Raw genomic sequence first — 24,749 nt, forward strand, 5'->3', positions numbered from 1 at the left:
CATCCTCCCCACCAATGACCCGCGTCCGACGTGCTTCCTGAAGGCTCTTCCCCCACTACGCCCAGAGAATCCTCGGACCTCGCCTTTTCTCGGCATCTCGATGACTCTCTGTCCTCTCGCCTCTCTGCCCTTTTCCTCCCGTCCCTCCTCTCCGTGCCCCTTTGGCGGACACCCCCTCTCCGTGCAGGACACGCATGCCCTGGCCCGAGGCTGCCGGTCCGCGTTTGCCCCGCGGGCGGGCTTCGCTGGCTTTGAACTGGGAGGGAGTGCGGTGAGGAGCAGGGGAGCGCAGGGAGAAGAAAGGAGGACAGGCCCGGAACTGGACAGGCCAGAGTTCTAAGGGATCGGAGTGGCAGGAGACCCGTTTCCACAGCAGCGAAGGCCTGAGCGCCCTGTTCTTCACGTGTGGTTGTTTGGAAGAAGAAAAGTTGGTAGTGTTCAGCCTTTTCACCTTTACACTCTCACACTCAAACAGAGCGACCCTCAAACAGAGCAACCCAGACACAGGCGCGCGCGCAGGCTTCCCGGAGAGGTCTGCGGCGCGCCTTTGCAGCTATTGCGGGCGAGTGGAAACAGATGAAGAGTTGTCAGTTTCTTTCTTTCTTTTTTTTTTTTTTTAATGTTTCTGCAAGACAGTCTTTGGAAGAACTTAGCTCACCCCCATCTCTCTCGCCCCGCTGGCAGCTGCTCCGTCGCTCTGCACTCACTGTTTTAAACACCAGAGCGCACCTCCGAGGTGCCCAGGGCATTTTCGGGCGAGAGCGCCCAGGAGGGCGCCGAGACCCCAGGAGGCCGCTCTGACCCGGCAGGAACAGTTAGGACTCCTGGCCTGCCAGAAAACATTGGAGAAAGAAGATTTCCTCCATCTTTTGAAAATTACTTTTATACAACAAGTGAGGCTCTCTAGAGCGTTTGTCCGGGGCCATGTTTCACATCCTTTGACTAACATTGATTTTTTTCGTGTCCCCCAGATTACCAACTCCGCAGCATTGCAGTCACGAACGCTTGCCGCCTGGCCCTTCCTGAACACTCTGGCTCCTCTGACGCACAAGGGGTTGTGTCCGTAAGGAAAGGGAGGGTGCTTTATTTTATTTTTTTTTCCTTTTAAAAAACTAGTGGAAGGCAGAAAGAAAAAATTGACACATTTGATTGTATTAAAAGTGAAAACTTAAGTTGAACAGAAAGTAAATTTCAGACCCTGACCCTGAGAGAAGATAACTTGCAGAACTTATAAGTAACAAAAACTGCTGGGCTCATCATGAAGAATTCCGACCATCAGTGTGTGAAGACAAGGCACCCCTCTGAAAACGGGTCAGGGACAGGCACAGACCCTCTGCACTGAGGAGAACTAAAACACCATGTACCAAAGCTGCACACCCTCCCTAGTGATGGGAAAATCTGCAGACGGTGTGCAAGATGCCACTTTACTCCCCCCTGGATGACACCAACCGGGCCCAGGATGTGCAGAGCCAGGCAGCTCTCTTGCACTGCTATGCTAGTTTAAATGGCCGTGAAGAAGTTAGGGAGATGTGGCAACAAATGAAAGAGCAGGAGATGCCCACATCCTGTCACCTTGCAACCCCTGGGCTCATTGTCCACCACAGAGTAAACGCCAGGCCCAGCGCGTGCAGCACTGTTTGTGAAGTGCAAGACTGGACCCCTCCTGAATGGCAATCAGGAGAGGCCTGGGTAAAGAATAGGGCATGTTTCATGGAACAGAATGTTCCCTGGGGCTCCAAGTGAGGGAAGTAGCTCCACTTGTATCAACACGCAGAAGTCCTGAGGGTGTAAAGTTGGGTGGGAAAAGTAATAATTAAAAAGAAGGATGCAGAGATGATGGTGCTGCTGATGAAGTTTTACAAACAATGATGTTGTGCTCTTTACAGGCGCGGGGAGGGGCTGCAGTAGGATGTGAAAGGCCCCTTGCCCCTTTCCTGCACACGAAGGGCCCTGAGGAGTGCCGTGGGAACCGTGGGGTGAGCTGTAGTACCAATATTTTATTTCTATGAAATATATCTGCAGTAAATGACAAAATAGTCATAGTTATTAACTTTGAATGGTGATTACCTGGGATTATATTTTTCTCCATAGTTCTATGTTATGAAATATTTTATGTCCTGAATATTAAAATCAAAAATAAGTGCTCGTGTTTAAAAGGAGTGTCCTAGGACAGAAGTGTAAGTGCTTTCTTTTTAAAAAATTGTTAAAAGTTTACACTCTCCATCTCTTCCTCTCTCTATTACCCCACCCATCAAATAACATAAATAGTGTCCTGGGTCTGCAGTCTAGACCTTTAAACTGATAGTCACTTGTGTGCATGTCCTGTGCCATTTACCCAAAGCAGGCAGGAAAAGCAGTCTCCTAGGCAGGGTGTGGGGGCCCGGGCACTGGCTCTGTTCATGGATGGTACACCTAGGTCCCTAAGGAAGTGAAGGGCGGGCCTGGGTGCAGCCTGGCTTCCCATGGGCCACCAGAACATCTCTGTCAGGGAGTTTACGCCTTTACTCTATGTGAAATTCTGCACCTTCTTTTTATATCACAGTGAACATATTTTACAAATTCGAATCAAGATCAGACAGAGGGCCTATGAGGAGACAGAAATAAAAGGCCAAGGAGAGGGGCTGAACACAGCCTGGAAAGGAAAAGAGAAGAGGCAGCAGTGGCAGCAGGGAGGGGGAGGCGTCCAGGCTTGCGGCAGGCCCCTCTGGCTCACACCTCCTCTCTCTCAGAATGAAAGGCCATGCCTTTTTGGCCCCTGAGCTCTTTTGAAAACCAGTTCATACCCTGTGCTCATCTCCCCACTGCAGCCTGAGAAATCCGGATCTTCAAATACAAATCTGCTTAGAGACCTTGCACAGAGGAAGAGACCTTGAGGCCGAATCCTGTGACCAGGCCTCATTACATGATTACATGGTCTCTGTCTGGCATTCTATTCCTCAACCTGTTCAGAGCTAGGCTGAAAGAAGGGCAGTATTTCCTTGGAACCAACAAGCTTTCAAGGATTCCTACATGGCCAAAAGCCTCCGGGGCTTGCTTCTACCAGCAGCTGTTGGTGTGGCTGCCCCTACCCTCCGCTAGGGGTAGGTACCCTGGCCCTTCCAGCTGAAGCCATACTTCCTCCTACTCTTGACCTCTGCACATTGCTTCCCACCATCAGCTCCTTCTCCAAGGTTCTCATTCACCCCTTCTTCTTGGAGCCCAGAGGTGCCGGTATCAGTCTGTGATGGTTCTTTGGCCTCAGTTCCATCCCTGACTCTAAGCATGGCAAGTACTGGACACTAGACAAATATTGATTAAATGAATGAATGAATGAATGGATTGCTCTTGGTTACTTGCCTTAACTTGTAAAAGGCACAGTAGCATGTCAAGGGAGAGAAAAAGCAACGAGGACATTCATCTCAGCCTTGCTTTTCTCTTGGAGATACCTCTGTACCTGAGCAGCATGGATCACACATAATCCAGGCAAATTAGATCTCTCCCCAGGAACCCTGGCATCCCTGTATAAAGCACCATCTATTTCAGATGTTAAATTTAGGGTCCAATAGATATGCACACTTAAAAAAACATTTGGTTTTTAAAATAAATTTCTGAGTTAGCAATCAGCTCAAAACCTTGCATTCCTTGGAGAAAGTGAGCATGCCTTTTTATGTTTGCATCTCAAAAGACCTGCCCAGTTCCCAGCACATAGCAGGTGCTCAACACAATTAGTCCAGTGAATGAATGAATGAATGAATGAATGAATGTTAGCATTTGGAAAAAGGGAAACTTGAACAAAACCAAACTGATAATATTTTCAGAAAAATATCCAGAGTGGAAAATATAGTATTTAAAACATAAGTTAGATTTTATCAAGGATTCTATAGGTATAGACAAGCTCATTCTAAAATTTACTTTTAAAGATATGGGCCTTAGCAGAGCTAAAGCAGTTTTGACAAAGAAGAACAAAGTGTGAAGAATCTGTCTACCCTATTTCAAGACATCACATAGCTCCAGGAATTAAGAGAGTGTGGTGTTGGTGGAGGGATAAACATAAAGCATTGGAACAGAAGAGAACCCAGGAACAAACCCACACAAATATTCCTGGCTTGTTTTGACAAAGGTGCAAAACAATTCCATGAAGGAAAATTAATTTTCCTGACAAAAGATTCCAGAAGAATTGAACTTTAATAAGCAAAAACCAAACAGAATGACAAACAATAAACCAACTCAAATTTTATACTTTATGTAAAATTAACTAAAAATGGGTTACTGACTTAAATGTAAAATTATAAAACTTTTAGAAGAACCTAGAAGAAAATCTTCAAAACTTAGGCTTAGACAAAGAATTCTTAAGACCAGACACTAAAAGCACAATTCACAAAATGAAAGTTTGATAAGTTGGACTTCATCCAAATTTAAAACTTTTGTTCTGTGAAAGATCCTGCCAAGAGAATGAAAAAGGGTCTGGCAGACTGAGAGAAAATATTTGCAAACTGTGTATTCAGCAAAGGACTGGTATCCAGAATATGTAAAAAATATTCACATTTCAATAGTAAAACAAAACAACAAAAACAATCCAATTAGAATTTGTGCAAAAGACAAAAAAAGACATTTCCCCAGACAGCATATATAGATGGCAAATAAGCAAATGAAATGATACTTAACATCAAGAAAATGCCATTGAAACCACAATGAGATGTATGTTCTTATCAGACTGGCTAAAAGAAATAGTGACAACACCAAATGCTGGTGAGAATTCAAGGAAACTAGTTCATTCATACATTGCTGGTGGGAGTATAAAAATGGTACATTCACTCTGGAAAGCAGTTTGGCAGTTTCTTATAAAACTTGGAACTACAATCCAGTGATTACATTCTTGGGCATTGGTCCCAAAGAAATAGAAATGTGTATTCACACAAAGTTCATACATAGCAGCTTCATCTGTAATAGACAGAGACTGGAACGAATGTCTTTCAGTGGACCAAGGGCTGAACTTCTGCTCAGCTTTGCACAGGAGTGAGTTGTTGGTCCAAGCAACTTGAATGAATCTCCAGAGAGTGAGGCTAAAGAATAAAGCCAATCCTTGACCTCGTGTGTTTTCAGAGATCTTCAAGGGATAAATAGGAAATGATGACTATAAAAGATGTGAGGTCTATAATGTACAACATGTAATGCCCCTCTGGGCACATGAAGAGAGGGCATGTGACAAGGGGACAGCAGAGATGCACCCTCTGAAGAAGCAAAGCCAGGATCTACCTCAGTGTCCGTGCTCTGAGGGGACTGTGCTGCAAACAGGAAGGAGTGGCATAAACTCAAGTCAGACACAGTGACGCATGGGCAGTTCTAATAAGGAACATTTTTCTTTTCTCTTTCTGCCCTTCCCTCTTTCCTTCCTTCCTTCCTTCCCTCCTTCCTTCCCTCCCTCCCTCCCTCCCTCCCTCCCTCTCTCCCTTCCTTCCTTCCTTCCTTCCTTCCTTCCTTCCTTCCTTCCTTCCTTCCTTCCTTCCTTCCTTCCTTCTTCACTGAAGGAGAATTTTCCACCACTTTCAGAAAGACAGGAAGGGAGAGAGAGAAACATCAATCAGTTGCCTCCCACATGTGCCTGGACGAGATTGAACCTGCAACCTTTTGGTTCTGGGACAACGCTACAAACAATTGAGACACACTGACCAGGGCAAATAGGGAATGTTTCTGCATTTTTTATTTATTTTATTTAAGGGAGGCCTAGTGAAGAGATATCCCTCCCAGGGCTGCCTAGTTGTTAGGGCAGAAGCTTGGTCAGAAGCACCTTGCTTATCATGCAAACCAACCAGTCCTGTACACACCCCACCTCCTTCTTTGAAGCTCACACACCTAGTCAATGTTGCCTGGTCCTAGGTCCTAAATTACCCCAGGGTCTGGTACTTGGCAACTAGAGATCACCCCTGTGCCCCAAAGCCCACCAGAATTATTCAGCCCAGAGAGTCCTAAGCCATTGACCCTGCCCAGCCCAGCTTTCCTGCAGACATCCCCATAGTAGCTTTTGCCCAGGACCTCTCCTCATTCCTGCTTCTGCCACCTGACCAGAAACTGCATGGTGTGCCCTCCTTTTCTCAGGAAAGGTGAGTAATAGATTCTTCTTTCAATGACATTAATCCCTCCGAATTGTTACTTGGTCAGCTCCATAAATTAAAATCTCACCGGTATATTTCAGAACAGAGTGGTATTTCATTATGGTTTAATTTGAATTTTAGAAAACAAGTAATGACCTTGATCATCTTTTCACATGCTTGTTGCCCATCTGTATATCTTTATTTTTGAAGTGTCTTTTCGATTCTTGTGGTTATTTAAAATCTGTGTGTTGCTTTAAATTATTGCTTTATAAGCATATATATAAGCATATATTCTTTATATATTCTGGTAACAGATATTTTCTCCCAATCTGTGGCTTGCATTTTCAATCTTTTCATTTTATTAAGGAAGTTTTTCAGGAAGCAAAACTTTCAATTTTGACAAAATTCAATTAAAAAATTCCTCGTTAGAAAGTGCAAGCTTTCTTCACTAAGTGTAATGTTGCTGTTAAGTTTTGACAATGGCCTTAATGAAAGTGAGAAAGTTTGCTGCTATTCTTAGGTATGCGTGCTTATGTGTCTTTATAATGAATATTTGCTTAATCCAAGTCCATAAAGACTGCGTCTTACTACTTTTTACAAATTTTTATGGTTTTAGCTCTTACATTTAGGTATATTATGATCCACTTTGGAATAATTTTGTTTATGACGTCTAGTAAAGACCAACATTCATTTTTTTATAGAAGTACCCCCTTTTATTTATTCTTCACAAAGAATTGTGTATTATTTTACAGAACAAAGTTATAGAAACTCTTCAAACTCAAAAAATGAAACCTAACCCTTTATGGTGTAAAGTTTGCTATTCCATTTGTGTTTCATTAGTTTTCAGCTGAATTCTACCAAGAAACTCAAAAGCAAACCTTTGGGACAATTGAGCGGAGGATACTTGGACTAGTAGAAACCCAGGCTTCATGCAGGCATTTTAACCACTTCACTAATTGTATCACTCTAAGAAATTACTTAATCTAACTTTTTATATTCTCTTATGTAGACAATAATATCTTGTCTAAGGACTCTTCCTGAGGGTTAGGTAAGATAATATGTTTCAGACACGTGACAAACAGTTATAGCACACTAAATTGTAGCTATTTTTATTTTGGGGTGTTAAAAATATTTCTTCATACTTAGTCTTAGATGAAATCAAACACTTTTGAGTAGAACTTAATTTGTTGATGTAAACAGAATTTTGTTGATTATTTTTTGGCATTTTCACTCACTTTTATTTATTTAAAAAAATTGTTGTTCAAGTACAGTTTTCTGCCTTTTACTCCCATCCCAGCCCACCCCTGCAGCCTTCCCTACCTCCCTTCCATTTCCATTGTTTTTTCCATGTGTCCTGTGTACTTGTTCCTGCAAACCCTTCCCCTTTTCCCCTGAAATTCCTTCCCCTCTCCCCTCTGGTCTCTGTCAGCCTGTTCTCTATTTCAGTGACTTTGGTTGTATTTTGGTTGTTTGTTTGTTTTGTTGATTAGATTCCTGTTAAAGGTGAGATCATATGGTATTTGTCTTTCACCATCTGGTTTATTTTACCACTGTTAGGATTATATCCTAAGAATCCTAAAACACCAATCTAAAAGAATCTTTGCACCCCAATGTTCATAGCAGCACAATTTACAATAGCCAAGTGCTGGAAGCAACCTAGGTGCCTATCAGTAAATGAATGGATCAGAAAACTATGGTACATTTACACAATGGAATTCTATGCAGCAGAAAGAAAGAAGGAGCTCCTACCTTTTGTGACAGCATGGAGGGAACTGGAAAGCATTATGCTAAGTGAAACATTCATTTGATATTCGAAACATTCAAGTGCTATTTGTATAATGACCATGTGTTCTGCAATTTTGCTAACTTCAGGTATAAATTATGTTAGCTTTTATGTAGATTTTTTTAAAAAGTCTACATCAATGATTATATCTTTAGTGAATGAAAAGTTTTGTTTCTCCCTTTCCAATGTGTTTGCCTTTTATTTTATTTCGCAGTAGCTAGACCTCCAGTATCATGAATGCAATAGAAGTGTGGACAGGGTGATTTTGCCTTGTCCTGACCCTAGTTAGAAAGTGCAAGCTTTCTTCACTAAGTTTAATGTTGCTGTAAGTTTTGATAATGGCCTTAATCAAGGTGAGAAAGTCTCCCTCTATATCTAGGTTGCCAACAGTTCTAATCATGAATGAGGCTGCACTTTTATTTGGAAATTATTCTTCTGTTATCTATTGAGATAAACATATTTAAGTTTTTAATTTTATTAATATGGTAAGTTATATTAATTGATTTTCAAACACTGAACCCACCTTGTGTTATTGAGATTAACACTGCTTGCTCATGGTTAGATTATCACTTTACATGCCTATATGTCTCCTGGACGTAGTAACAGAAATCGTCAACTGTACTAGTGAATCAAGTCCAGCAAGGATAACACATGACACATGAATGCATTTTGTTTCAGGAATTCAAGATTGATGCAATTTGGGCAAATCAATCAATGTAATTTATCATATTAACAGGATAATGGAGAAAATGCATGATCACTTCCATAGATGCAGAAAAACTTTTTTTAAAGCAAATATTTCTTTATTTTATTTTATTTCATTTTACTTTATTTATTTATTTTTAGAGAGGGAAGGGAGGGAGAAAAAGAGAGAGAAACATCAATGTGCAGTTGATGGGGGCCATGGCCTGCAACCCAGGTGTGTGGCCTGACTGGGAATTGAACCTGCAACACTTTGGTTCACAGTCCACCCTCAATCCACTGGGCTATGCCAGCCAGGGCTAGATGCAGAAAAACTTTTGACAAAATGTACTACTCTTTTATTAAGAGCACTCAGAAAACTATGAGTAGAATAAAATTTCCCAACCTAAAACATTAACATATACCCAAGGTTGATACTGTTGTCAATTATGAAATATTGAATTCTTTTCGAGATTGGGAGCAAGATAAGAGTGTCGAGTTCTTTCTAACCATTTACTGGAGGTTTCAGCCAGTGTAATGAGACAATAAGCAAACAAATAAATGGGACAAAATTTGCAAAGGTTACCTAAGCAACATTCTACCCACTTGATATTAGAAAAACAAAATACATATCAGAATTAATATGTAAATTTAGCAAGGTTAGAGGATATGAAGTCCATATTAAAACAATTGTATTTTTGCAAAATGGCAGCAAGTGATAAGGGGTTTAATATTTAAAATTCCATATGTGATATTTTAAAAATATTAAACAAACTGGAATAAATTAATCAATTATAATCCACAAAGGCTTTCCAAGGAAAACTATAAGACAGTGGTGAGAGTAATTAAAGGTGATGCAGATAAAATAGGGACATTACACAGTCCTGGATTAGAAGCCTCCACATCACTGAGATACACATTTTCCCCATACTCATTTGTATATTCAATACAATGCCCATCAACATCTCATACCAGTTTTCTGTAGACACTGATAAATTGATTCTAAAGTTTATGTAGAGCTAAAAAGGACAAGAAGAATCAGAGGATTTTGAAGAAGAACCAACCTGGAGAAATTTTGCTACTTGATTTTACTCAACTTTACTGTAAAGTTACAGTAATTAAGACAGTTTGATGTTGCTAATAAGATGAAAACATAGACAAAAACAGAGTAGACGGCCTGGAAATTGATCTATGTGGATATGACCACTTAATCTGACATATAGTCTGTGGTGCAAGAACAATTCAATGGCCACATGAAAACGATAATTGTGTCTCCTACTTACACCCTACACAAATAATTTTGAGATGAATCATAACCATAAATGCCAAAGCTGAAACATCTAGAAGAAAGGTAGGAACAAATTTTTATAATTTGGGGGTATGCAACTATTCCTTGAGTAGGACTACATACAGCAATATCCTTGAAAGGAAAATAAAGGTAAATTGGACTTCAAAGAAGTTCCTTAAAGTTGGACAAAAACAATAAACTGAAAAGGCAAGACACAATGTATAATTTGTGATTTATGACTTATTGTATGTAGAGTATAATTGGACAAAGCTCTTGTAAACACATCTTACATTTCAATAAGAAGACAGCAATCTAATAAAAATGCGTACAAGTTTTGAACACTTGTTAAGAGAAGATATATAAATGGCCAATAAGCATTTCATAAATAATCAACATCATCAATCATAAGAGAAATGTAGGCATAAAAACCTGATAATATTAAGTGCTGACAGTGATGCAGAGCAACTGAGAGTCTCAGACATTGCTGGTGAGAGTGCAAAGTTGAACTAACACTTTGGTGCTGAGTGGTTTAATATAAAGTTAAGCCTACACTTACCACATGTCCAAGGAATTCCATTCATAGGAATGTACCTAAGAGAGAAGACGTGTGTCCAGCACACTTTTTGACCCCAATGTTCGTTATGGTATTATTTGTAATAGCCTCTAACTGGAAATAACCCAAATATTCACCAACAGGCAGAGAGTTAACTTGTGGCCTATTAATTCAATGGAATACATGCAGCAATGAAACAGAATGGACTGTCACATATAACATGGTTGAATACCAGACACATTCTGCTGAACGAAGAAAGCAGGTACAAAAGGGTGTATTGCATATTACTGTATTATATGCATTCCAGAACAGTACTGATGGATATGAATCAAGAGTAATAGGTGTTGCTTGTGACATAGGGTGGTGGGGCACTAAGAGGGGACTAGAGGCAACTTTACAGGGTGATGAAAATATTTTATATGTTGATTGACATATTGATTACAGAGATATATATTTCTGTGAAAACCACCAAATTTTACATTTAATGTTTGGGTTTTTGTTGTATACCTCAATTAATAAAACAATTAAAAATACATTCTTACTGAAATTATGAATTAATGTTTAAAGTACTCCTAAAGAGCTTATGCTTTCTTTACTGTACCTATAGGCACCCCAAGACTGTCCATGCTTATCCTGGATATAGCTTTACTTAGGAATGATAGACACGTTCTATCAGAGAAAGTCCACAGGAGTTGCTCAGTCCCTTCCAGCAGGACAACATGCTATGGGTTTGCTGTCATTTGAAAGCAAGTTTTCAGTTGAATCAACTGAGTTATTGAAACTGAGGCACTTAGCCCTTCAACATAGCTACTTAGAATTTGCTGTAGACTTAATGTGACTTCTTTAAGAATAAGGAGAATATTTCAGAAGGTTGACTTTTGAGCAACTGTGACAGAAAGCTGTCATCATAGTGAGGTTTCTGGTGAAAAATGGCCTTGGCCATTAGGAAACAACAGAGGTGAGAACGAACGCTGGGTGACATCAGGAAAAATTATTTCTCCCAAAGAAAGGAAGATGGAGGTCTTTTGGAAACAAAGAGGACAGAGTCTCTCATAAGAACAATCTCAGGCAGGAGGGCAGAAGGTAGACAGAATACAAAATATTCCTCTGTGGGGAATGTGGAAGTGAAAGGAATATGAAGTCTCAGTAAAGGGAAGTGTGTATTCCCCCAGCTTATCTGGAGAAGTCTCAGTGACGAGCTGGCAGCCAGGTGTGGAGAATCTGGCAAAGGAAGCACACAGTGAAAATAAACATAAAGGCTTTGATGTGGGGAGTTCAGAGGAAATGGAATATCATTATGTGACATATCTTTGCAGTAACGTTTTAGTTTATGAAGTTCTGGCAAAGGGACAGTGAAGTCTTGGCTAAACTCAAGCACAGTGACCACGTAAAGCTGTGGACAGCATCCACTGGGCACATGTGACTTTCTAATCATGGTCAGCCCTGGGCAGCATTGCAGCACTTGCCTTTGAATTCTACAGGCTCCATCTTCTGCTTCATCCTCACCGGAATAATATCCCACCCAACCAGAGACCTTCTGTCCTCAGGACTGAAGTCCTGAGAGAATCTGACATCATGTTTAACTTGTCTTTCATTTTTTGGTCTGTTAGTTAAGTAGCCAAGTATGCCAAGGTATTTTGAGAATTGTTATGGGGTATACTGCATCACCACCAAATTTATATGTTCATGTCCTAAACTGTAGTACCTCAGAATATGACTGAATTTGGAGATCCAGTACTTAAAGAGGTGATTAAGATAAAATAGGATCATTAAGGTGGGCCCTAATCCCATGTAACTGGTGTCCTTGTAAGAAAAGATGATCAGGACACAAACATGCACAGAGAGATGACCATGTGAGGACACAGGGAGAAGAGGGCCATCTACACACCAAGGAGAGTGGCCTCAGAGGAAACCAGCCCAGCGACATCTTGATCTCAGACTTCTGACCTCTAGAACTGTCTGCTGTTTAAGCCACCTAGTCTTTGTACTTGGTTATGGCCACTGGAGTGAGCTCATACAAGCACCTGCAGAGTAATAATCACTGAACCTGCCACCATGAATATCATTATGATAAAAAAAAGAGAGAAAAAGAGAGAGGTTTGGTCTCACGAGGTATATTCTCACCCGGGGGTGAGGATGGACTTTCACTAGTTAGCACACCACTCACGAAGCCCAGCCTGAGCTCCTGCCTCATGACGACTCTCATCTTCTGGCAGGTTTGCAGCATCCTGACCCTACACTTGATCCCATAATCAAATTAACAGGACACGTGATATGCCACTTACACTTCCCAGCTCTTTTGTCTCTGGAGACAGTGCTCAAAATATTGGTAAGAGTATAAAACTGGAAGATTATGGTCAGACTCTTTGAGGGCTGCAGGTGATGGCAAGCAGTCCGAGCTAACGCATTCTCTGGGCAGTGTTTCTGCAGACACTGAGAGTCACAGCTACCCCCCAGGGGGCTGTCAGTGAGACCCAGTGTTAAGTCCTTCAGGAATTTGTTTTTGTGTTCACAGCAGAGGAAACTGAAGCTGGAATCAGTGCTGGCCCTGGAATGTGTTGTTTCCTTATTTGCACAGCTATCATACACTCACTTTGTACAACAGAACTCAGCGTTGTGGAGTGGTGGTCAGAAAGCCCAGTTTCTTCCTCTGCCCATTAGACAACATGGGCAGGCACACATGTCAAGCTTTACCAGATTATATAATATATTAGATGATGTGGCACAGAGAATGTTGGAATTTCAAAACTGGAGTTCCAGATCTGTAGGTACTGTCCACAGTGACGGCTAGTCTATGAGGAATCACGTGCAGCAACCAGCTTTCTCTGGATGCATTTTCGTGCATTCGGGTGCATGCTGGTTTTTGTACTCCATTGCTCACTGCTGACTACACGGCTGTTTCCTCTCATTGTCTGTCAAGTCTTTCTAGCGTGTGTAGTTTACTTTAATTTTTATTTTTGAAAGTGTCACAGAGTCTTCTCTGATGACGTAAGCATGGTTCCTTACCTGTACCTCAATCTCCTTTGTTGTTGGGCCAGATAACATTTCAGTGGGCACTGGCCTTCTTAGTCCGTTTGGATTTTGAAGCTTGTGCTTGAGGAGTAGCATGAGGACCTGGGTCTCCATGTTAAGCATTCACTGTTGGTGTCGCTGGCAGATGTAGAGACATCTGTGTGAAGGACATCCTGGAATCCAATCAGTGAAAAGCTGGGGTTTGTCTTTGCCGTCAAGTCCCACTTGTTATGGCAAGGACAGGTGCAGACCAGGGAAGTGATGGGCTAGAGAATGGCCAGGTATAAGGTCAATGTCAGCCAGGCTAAACCAAGGCCATGAGACATGTCCGATGTTAAGAAGACACATATCTGAGGTGACTTCGGCAGGACAATCTGTCAAATCTATCATTTTTTTAAAGTAGAGAGAATGGCTGGGGAGAATGAGAAACAGGATATGCCATTGAAGTCTATTTTATCAGTGGCCATGAGAGAAGGAAGGTCACATTGAGGAGGTGATGTTAGAGCAGAAACTGGAGAGAGAGGGAGAGAGAGAGAGAGAGAGAGAGAGAGAGAGAGAGAGAGAGAGAGAGAGAGAGAGAGAGAGCCTGCTTTGAAGATATAGAGAGATGGCAAGGGTCTATCCAGAAATGTGGGCACAGGCTTCCAAAGTCAAAGGGAGGAGAACATGGGTTCATGCTGTATTCATTTCAGGGGGCTTATGATAAAAAAAGACCACAAATGAGGTGTTTTAAAACAGCAGGAATTTATTGTCTTGTAACTCTAGAGGAAAAGTCTGCAATCAAATTCTTGGAAGGGCTGTGTTCCCTCCTGAGGCTCTAGGGAAAGGTCCTTCCTCTCTCCTCCAGCTTCTGGTGCCCCATGTGTTCCACCCTGGGCTTGTGGCTGCCTCTCTCCAATCTCTGCCTCTGTCTTCCCATGGCTTCCACCACTTCCTGTATCTCTTATTCTTAGAAGGACATCTATCTTTCACTTAGGCCTCCTTAATCTAGGCCAAACTTACCTTAGTTACATCTACAAAGACCCTTATTTCTAAATAAGGTCGGATTCCAGGCTGGGTAGAGGAATTTTTGCTGTCATTATTATAGGAGGTACACTGTTCAACCAACTACATATGTACAAAATGTAGATTTTAAGGGAAATTCAGAATTAATACACCGCCCTAGAAGATAACAGTTACTGACTGCATTCCAAAATTGGGGAGAACTGCTACCCCAAGGCAGGTAGACCCACGTGGAACATTGGGGACAAGACATTCACTCTCAAGGGACAGGGCAGGGAGCCCTGCTGGGAGGGGCACTTGGCAGGCCAAGCATACTGGTCTATGGTCCTCTCTGGCTTCCTAATATTTAGTATTCTCAGGTCTTTGGTGATCCTGTTTTCCCAACTTCCCTTCCCAGTGTCCCCATGCGGCCCCGTGGATGCCAAACTCGAATCTCATCTCCCTTGGCCTGGCCCTCTCTGTGCCTCCAGTTGAAGAAATGTTCCTTATCTCTCCCTGTTCCCAGCGTCCTGACCCACAGGCTGTGGCCCAGCTGGCAGTGAGAATGGAACCTGTCCCTTCACTCATTTCTAGAGAGCTGTACTGATCTTTACATTAGGGCACACTCTTGGTTGTGTTTGGGTTGCTTCTGCCTGCTGTGCAGGCCCAGGTGGCACACTGGCTATGACTTCTCCTGTCATTCCCCTGGCCCCTTTCCACCTCTAATGCTGCTGGAATGTGTTCTCCAGTCCCACACACTTCAGGTGCAGGTGAGAGGTGCTGGGAGCACAACTGGTTCAACCTGTTTCCACACTGGACTCAGCACAGGATGGAACATCAGCCATTCCAGCGACAAGCCATTCCTGAGCCTGGCCCAGATCCTGTGACCTAGTCTCATGTGCAGTCCTGTGCAGAGGTGCAGGCTCAGTTCCAGCTCCAGGCAGCAGGTGCAGGCAGGCAGGGGGACAGCTCCACACCTGCTCTCCTGGGATACTCTCACACCCTATCCAGCCAGGTTTCCCAGAGATGCCTCCCTTCTCACCACCAATGCACTCTGTCCCAGGCCTGCCCTTCCCCAGAGGAGGAAACACCTGATGTCTGGTTCTGTCTGGCAAAAGCAGCAGCGCAGCCCTAGTTTTTATGAGTGGGCTTCTGCCAACAGCCTCGCTGTCCATCTTAAGTTTCTTAAGAAAGGGTCATGCTGACGATCATAGTTTTGTAAGAGGAACTCTTGTACCAGTGGTCAATACATTTTAGTGAATATATGTAGGAAATATGCAAATTTTCAACAGAGAAAAAAAATATGTTGATAAAGTACTCAGAAATTTATAAAAAATGCATGTTTTAGGCTGCAAAGTTATTTCATATTCCCCAAATAAAAATACCTAGGTAACAATAATTATATAAATTAACAACAAAATGACCCCCCCAAATATATACTCAGAAATTAAACAAATTAGCAACACCAATGACAAAAAACTCAGACTATTTGAAAAGCAAATGTGAGAATGTATTCATGAAGGTGGAAAGGAAACAAAAATCAAATTTTTGGTGCATATATAAATTAAGGTGTTTTAGGGGACTATTTTTAAATAATTATCAAAATTTAAAATGTTTGTAATCTTGGCTATAGGATCTTTTCTAGAAATTTAAAGTATGGAAGTACCCCAAAATGTATGTATGAAGGCATTTATTATTGCACATTCGTAATAGCCTAAAATTGAAACAAATGTCTACTGGCAAGGAGGTTCAATAAGCAATGGTACATCAATGAGTAGGGTATTCAGCAGCTCTTAAAATCAATAGTTCACACAGGTCACATGACACACTGAAATATTTGTTAAGATTCACACTCTGCTGTAAAAAGTGTTCGACTTCTGACAAATAGAACAAGGGGACCTAAAAAAGTGTGCACATTTACTGATTTTATACTGTTTTAACTTTTAACACAAGTATGAAGCATTTTATAATTACAAAGTGAGAGAACAGAGAATAGATCTCAGTCAAATAGGTTAGGATACATCCCTGCACTGGAATATTAAGTAGATAATAAAAAAGAATGAAGCAGAGGAATGTGTAATGAAATGGAAAGTTGGTCAGTACAACTTGTCAGATTATACGTGTGATAAGGGAAGTGTGACCTGAACATATATGTATTAATAAAACCATGGAAAACTAAATGACAACTGCTTCTTTGACCTAGTAGTAAGTGGACACGGGAGACATTCTTAATCATTTATGCATTATTTGAATGATTTCAATGATGGACTGTTTTGGACTAATTTAGCAGACCTTCTCTTGGTCCTTCACTAGCAATCCCTGCTTTAGAGCAGAGGCATCCATAGGAGGTGGTTTTCAGTTGTCATGACCAGGAAACTTCTTGTGCTCAGAGCCCTTCCACACAAGAAATCACCCCCACCCTAGAAACACTGCTTTACAGTAATAAAACCCTGGCTTTTAGCTGAGTACATGGTCACCTGGAATAAGGACTACATTTCCCAAAATGTATGGCAGTTAGGTATGGTCACATGACCAAGGACTGGCCAATGGGGTGTAAGCAGAAGTGACTTGACCTCCAGCAGATTTCAGAGCTGGAAGTCACACTGTCCTCAGTCCCTTGTCCCCTTCTCCTGGCTGGAGATGAGGAGACACTGTGCTCACAGGTGAAAGTGCTAGGAAAGGGCCCATAAGACCTGTGCACCTACTGTAGTGGACCAAAGCATGTCCCAACTTGCCTTCAGCCACTGTTGCTTTGGTTTTCTGACTTTCCCAGATGACCCAAGTCCAAACTAAAACAAGTGGGGCTTGATATTTTGTTCACACACATGAATACATTTTTTCTATTAACATTTAAGATTATTGGTAAAGTTAAGATGCCTGTGGCTGCTGTAACAAATTACTACCAAATGAGTAGTTTAGCACAACAGTTCTGGAAGCTGGAAGCATCAGACCAAGGTATAGACAAGTCCACGCTGCCTCTGGAGGATCCAGGGGAAGATCTGTTTCAGACTCCCCTGTTGCCTTGCGTCTGGTGCTTGCTTGCAATTCCCGTCCTCCTTAGCTTGGGGCTGTGATGCCCCGATTTCAGCCTCCATCTTTACATGAGCATCATGCTTAGTGTGTCTTCTGTTCTGTCTGTTATAAGGATCATTGTAATTGGATGTAGGGCCCACTCAGATAATCCAGGAAAAAATTAATCTCAAGATCCTTCACTTAATTACATCTGCAAAGAGCACCCCCCCTCCTTTGTTTTTAAAAATAAGGTCTTATTCACAGGTTCTAGGGTTAGACATGGGCATATCTTCCCGGGGCCACCATTCGACCCACTACAGATCACTACCTCAACGCCATTTTCCCTCCTCCCCGGTCAGCGGGTGTGGTCCAGAGTTGTAAGTGTTCTTTCTATAATTGATGTAAATACTTGTGAATATTTCCCCCAGTCAATGACATGCCTTTTCATTTTTTGATTTCTTTTCAAGACCAGAAGTTTTTAATGTTGAAGTTCAATTTATCAGTTTTTATTTTATGGGGTTTATGCTTTTGCATCCTAAGAAAGCTTTTCCTGCATCAGTGTTCCAAAGATTCTCTATTATTTCTTTGAGAAGTTTTATAGTTTTATATGTAGGCCTGTAATCCATTTCAAGTTTACTTTTGTGTCTAGCTTCTATGTGTGTTTTTTTTTAATTGATGTCCAGTTGTCCTAGGACCATTTATTAAAAATAGCGTCGTTTCCCCATTGACTTACTTTACCATCTTTGTAAGAAATTAATTGACCACTTGAATGTGCATCTATTTCTATATTATTTATCCTGTTTAATTAATCTACATGCCTATTTTAATGCTGACACCAAATGGACTTTATTATAGTAATGAACTTTAAAATTAGACTAAGTCCTCCATCTCTGCTCCATTTTAAAACAGTTTTGGCTATTCCAGGTCCTTTACAATTTCATATAAGTTTTAGAATCAGCCTGTCATTTTCTACCAAAAAGGCAGTTGGGATTTTGATTTGTACTGCAACGAATATGTCGGTTAATTGGAGGTAAGTTGCTACTGTAACGATATCAAGTATTCCAATCAATGAATATATCTTGCCATTTATTTAGGTTTCTTTAATTTTCCTGAACAGTATTCTATAGTTTTCCAAATATTGTGATATTTCTATTCTTACATATTTTTGAAGCTATTGATAATGAATATTTTATTTCTTTATTTATTTTAAAGATTTTATTTATTTTACTTTTAGACAGAGGGAAAGGAAGGGAGAAAAAGGGAGAGAAACATCAATGTGTGGCTGCCTCTCATGTGCCCCCTTGTGGGGAACTGGCCTGCAACCCTGGCATGTGCCCTGATTGGGAATAGAACAAGCGACCCTTTGGTTCACAGGAAGGTGCTCAATCCACTGAGCCACACCAGCCAGGGCTGATAATTGGTATTTTAAAGGTTTCATATTTCATTGGCCTATTGCAAGTGTATATAAATCTAACTAATAATTTATTGTTTATTGACTTTTCATTATGTAACCTCACTAAATTTTTTTAATTCTAGAAACCTTTAATTCTAGAAACTTTTGTAGATTCCTTAGGATTTACTACATGCAAGATGATGTTATCCACAAATAAGATAATTTTATTTCTCCTACTGCAATTTGTATTGCATTTGCTTCTTTTTCTTGCCTTATTGCCTTAGATAGAACCTCTGGTGCAATGTTGACTGGAAGTGGTGAAAACAGACATCCTAGTCTGTTTCTGATCTCCAGGGAAAAGCATGCAGTCCTTCCCCATTAAATATGATGTAATTGTAGGTTAACTGCAGATGGTCTTTATTAGTTTGGGAATGTTCCCTGCTTCCTTTAGTTTGTTGAGAGTATTAATCAAGAATGAGTGTTGAATTTTGTCAAATGCTTTTCTCCGTCCATTGAGGCAGTTATGTGATAGTTCCTCATTTTGATAATATATTGATTAATTAAAAATGTGAACTTAATCTTGAATTTTTGATATGAACACCATTTGGTGACAATATAGTTTATTTTTTGCTGAACTTAATTTGCTAATATTTTATAAAGAAATCTGCATTCTTTTTTTTTAGGATTTTATTTCTTTATTTATTTATTTTCAGAGAGGGAAGGGAGGGAGAAGGAGAGAGAGAGAGAAACATCAATGTGTGGTCTCTGGGGGTCATGGTCTGCAACCCAGGCATGTACCCTGACTGGGAATCGAACCTGCGACACTTTGGTTCACAGCCTGCGCTCAATCCATGCAGTCTTTTTTATGATGAATTTTGGTAATTTTCTTTTCCCATGATGCTTTTATCTGGTTTTGGTATCTTGAAATCAAGTTAGTTCTGGTCACATAAATGAATTTGGTAGTATTTTTTTTCTCTATTTTCTGAAAGACTTTGCCTATAATTATTGTATTATTTTATTAGTATTAATTTCTCAAAAGGCTGATAAATTTTTCACTAATGTCACATGAGTCTGAAATTTTCTTTGTGGGAACATTTTAAATTAAAATTTAATTCTTAGACAGATGTGGATCTATTCAGATTTTTAAATCATTCTTATGTTTGATACCTTTCAAGAAATGCCTCATTTTATCTAGGTGGTTGAATGTGTTGGCATAATGCTTTTTATAATACCTCATTATCATATTTTTGATGTCTATGGAATCTGTACTAATGTGCACTCTTTCATTCTTGATATTGGCAGTTTATATCTTCTTTTTTTCTTCTTCAGTTGACTAAATATTTATAAATTTTATTATTTTCAAAAAATGAGCATTTGGTTTCATTGATTTTTTCCCCTATTGTTAAACTCCCCCTACCAATTGATTTCAGCTCTGATTTTTATTATTTTCTTTCTTCTCTTATTTGGGGTTTGCTTTGATATTCCACTACTTTTTCATGCTCATAAGAGTAGAAGAGTTTTAAACTACTGGTTTTCAGACTTTTCTTCCTTTCTAACACAAGCAATTAACACTGTGAATTTCTTTCAAAGCACTGCTTTTTTGTAGTCTGTAAAATTTTATGTATTTCATTTTTATTTTTATTTAGTTTAAAATATTTTAAAATTTCCTTTGTTCTTATTTCCTCTTTCTCAACTCATTGGGTTATTTAAACATATTTTTCATACTTTCCAAATACTTGGAAAAATTGTAAATATATTTGGTTTATTTCCAATTTAACACCACCATATCAGATATTTTGCTTTATATAATTCACTCCCTATTATAAGAAGCATACAAATTTAAGCTTGCTGTATCTGATTGATTAATAGATAAATTTATCATTTTAATTACCTTTCTATATATATAGTAATATTTCTAGTGCTAAACTCTACATAATCTGATACTAAGATAGTCATTTCACCTTTCTTATGTTCTGTTTATATTATATTCCTTTTTCCTTTCTTGTATTTTAAACTAGTTCTCTTTTTATATTTGAAGCTTATTTCTTATAAACAGTATATAGTTAAGTCTTGCTTTTTTATCAGGTGCAACAATCTCTACCTTTTAGTTGGTGATTTTAGATCTTTCATGTACAATGTAACTATTGTTATGGTTTGACTAAATCTGTCATATTGCTAGTTGTCTTATTTTTCTATTCTTTTGTATATATTTTTCTGCATTTTTTAGATTGTGAATTTTTTAAAGTTATTTCACTTTGTCTCCTTTATTGGTTTATACATTATACCTCTTTTAATTATATATTTTTAGTGTTTTTTAGCATTTATAATATGTAACTTTAATTCAGTAAAACCTACCTTTAAGTATTATATCACTACGTATATAATGTAGGACCCATATAAGCATGTGCTTCCATTTTCCAATGTCATACATTTTATTTAAACATATGCTGTAAACCTCATCATACATGGTTACATTTTGCTTTAAATGATCAATTTTCCTTTAAAAATTTTAGAATTGAGAAAAAGAACCTTAATGTATATCTACATATTTACAATTTCTGGGTTTTTAAATTTCTTTTTGTGTATCCATGTTCTTACTGATTATTGTTTAACTTTAACATGAAGAAGATTTTTAACTAATGTTGCTTGTCTACTGGTGATAAATTGCTTCAGCTCTTGTTTATCCAGAAAAACCTTTATTTTGCCTTATTTTTGAAAAATATTTCTCTGAGCCCTGGCTGACGTAACTCAGTAGATTGAGCGTGGACTGGGAACCAAAGTGTCCCAGGTTCAATCCCCAGCCAGGGTGCATGCCTAGGTTGCAGGCCATAACCCCCAGCAACCGCACATTGATGTTTCTCTCTCCCTCTGTCTATCTCCCTCCCTTCCCCTCTAAAAATAAACAAATAAAATCTTAAAAAAAAAAAGGAAGCTTCATATACTGGAAGGATAAAAGAGAGGTCTCCAAACTTAAAAAAAAAAAGAAGAAAAAAAAAGAAAAATATTTCTCTGGACACAGAAATAGGCTGACTCTTTTTCCCATTTGAGCACTTTATATATTTTTTTTCATTGTCTTCTGGCTTTCATGAATTGTCAGGAGAAGTCTGTTGTCTTTATCTTTGTTCCTGTGCACCGTGAGTCTAAACCACTCAAACTTTGGCTGCCTTCCTTGTGTAGTTTTCTTTGCATTTATTTAGACTGAGCTTTGAGGAGTTTCTTCCATCTGTGCACTGAGAGTTTTAAACAATTTCAAACATTATCATTATTATTTATTCAAATATATTTCTGACACTTTTCCTCTTTTAGTGAGTCCAAATATATTTATATTGTTTGATATTTTTCTACACATCACTAAGGCTCTAGTCTTTGTTTGTTTACTCAGTCTTTTTCTCCCTCTTTGTGCTTCTTTTTGGATACATTATATTGCTATATCCTTACATTCCCTAGTGTATGCCCTCTGAGGTGTATAGCTTTTTCTCCCTTTTTAATGGTTGCATTATGTTCCATAGCAGGAAAGTAGCACCCCATGATTGATTCACTGATTTCCCTAATAAAAGGCATCATCATCTTTCTAGTTGTTTGCTCTTTACAATAATCCTGAAACAAACATCCTTGTACATTAGTCTTATAATTTTATTTCTGTGTTATAGGACCCCATGTCTGGGACTTCTGGATCAAAAAACACATGTATTTTTTAAATTCAAAATTATTACCAAATGTTGCTTTTCAAATATTTTGTCCCAAATATGTCTATTTAATTACAAAAATATAAAATTTACACAAAACAATTAATGTAACAATTTCATACACTTTATTTTAGTACAGTCTTTATTATTTCTATTTTCTTGTTTGTTTAGCTGTCTCCTCCAATTTTCCTCTGCCCCTAAAACTATATTTTAATCTGATGTTTAATCTGCTAAGTCCATCCAGTGATTTTTCATTTCAGATACTAATGTTTTACCTCCAGAAATTCAGTTAGGGGACCTCTGTTCAAGATGGAGGTATAGGTAAATGCACTTTGCCTCCTCGCACAACCACAAGAGAAATTACCACTAACTTCAAAATTAATAATACCCATATAACTGCCTACAAATAGAACTGTATGGAAGTCCAACAACCAAGGATTCAAAGAAGGCACACACATTCAGGGGGTAGGAGGAGTAGAGATGCGGAGTCAGTGTGGAGAGGTGAGGACATGAGATGTGGTGCGGAGAGGCAGTGGTGGTGGGGGCAGTGGAATGGGTGGTCCCACATTCACGTGTGGTGAATAAAAATCAGGAGGGATACCTTGGGACCAAGTGATCCCAGCCCCAGGCCAGACTCCACAGCCAAGGGTTCCAGCACCAGGAAGATAGAGCCCCATAACTTTGGGCCATAAAAACCAGTGGGGATACAGATGGTGGAATAAACTGCTGGTTTCTCAGCAAAGTCCATTTAAAAGGGCAGCATGGATTTAGAACATACACAAACCCACACATTCTGGTACTCACCACCAGGGCAACAGCTGGAAGGGTGCCAGTTGCATACAGGGAGTGGGTGGAGTTATTGGAAATAGGGAAAGTGCTGGGTAAACTTCCAGAAGCCAGGCAGTGTCATTGCCCTCTCTGAGCTCTCTCCCCATAAAGAGCCTAGGTTGCCCTGCCCTGGTGAATACCTAAGGGTCTCCCCATACAACTTAATAAGTGCACTAAGACAGGGAGCCAAAGCAGCTCTACCTAATACACAGAAACAAACACAGGAGGCTGCCAAATTAAGGAGACAAACAAATATGGCCTAAATAAAAGAACAAAAGCCCAGAAAAAGAGCTAAATGAAATAGAGACAGCCAACCTATCAGATGCAGAGTTCAAAACTCTGGTGATCAGGATGTTCAAGGAACTCACTGAGTATAGCAACAACACAAAGGAAGCAATGAAGGTTACACTAAGTGAAATAAAGAGAAATCTACAGGGATACAACAGTGAAGGGAAGGAAGCCAGGATTCAAAACAATTATCTGGAACACAAGGAAGAAATAATCATTCAACCAGAACAGAAAGAAGAAACAAGAATTCAAAAAATGAGGATAGTGTAAAGACACTCTGGGACATCTCAAAAAGTGCTAACATCTGAATCATAGGGATGCCAGAAGGAGAAGAAGAGCTAGAAATTGAAAAGTTATTTGAAAAAATAATGAAAGAAAACTTCCCTAATTTGAGAAATAGATATACAAGTCCAGGAAGCACAGAGAGTCCCAAACAACTTAGATCCAAAGAAGACCACAACAAGAGGCATCATAATTAAAATGCCAAAGGTTAAAAATAACAAGAGAATCTTAAAGGCAGCAAGGGAAAAGCAAAGTGTCAACTACAAAAGAGTTCCCATAAGACTATAAGCTGATTTCTCAAAAGAAATTTTGCAGGCAAGAAGTATGATGAAATGCAAGGACCTACAACCTAGATTACTCTATCCAGCAAAGCTATCACTTAGAATGGAAGGGCAGAAAAAGTGCTTCCCAGACAAGGTAAAGCTAAAGGAGTTCATCATGACCAAGCCATTATTACATGACATCTGTTTTTTTTTAATTTTAATCATTGTTCAAGTACAGTTTTCTCCCTTTTACTCCCAATACATGACATCTTAAAGGGACTTATAAAAGAAAAAGAAGATCAAAACTATGAACATTAAAATAACAAACTCACAACTATCAACAACTAAATCTTAAAAAAATCCCCAAAAAACAAAAAGCTAAGCAAACAACCAGAATAGGAACAGAATTATAGATATGGAGAACACTTGGAGGGTTATCAGCTGGGAGAGGGAAGAAGGCGAATGGGGGGAAAGGTGCAGGGATTAAGAAGCATATTTGGTAAGTACAAAATAGACAGGGATAAGTTAAGAATAGTATAGCAAATGGCAAAGCCAGAAAACTTACATGCACAACCCTGGACATGAACTAAAGGGGAGGATTGCTGGAGGGAATGTGGGTATAAAGTAT

Source organism: Phyllostomus hastatus, unplaced genomic scaffold, assembly GCF_019186645.2.
Source record: "Phyllostomus hastatus isolate PE091 unplaced genomic scaffold, TTU_PhHast_1.1 phas_contig_58, whole genome shotgun sequence".
In the NCBI taxonomy this organism is placed as follows: domain Eukaryota; kingdom Metazoa; phylum Chordata; class Mammalia; order Chiroptera; family Phyllostomidae; genus Phyllostomus; species Phyllostomus hastatus.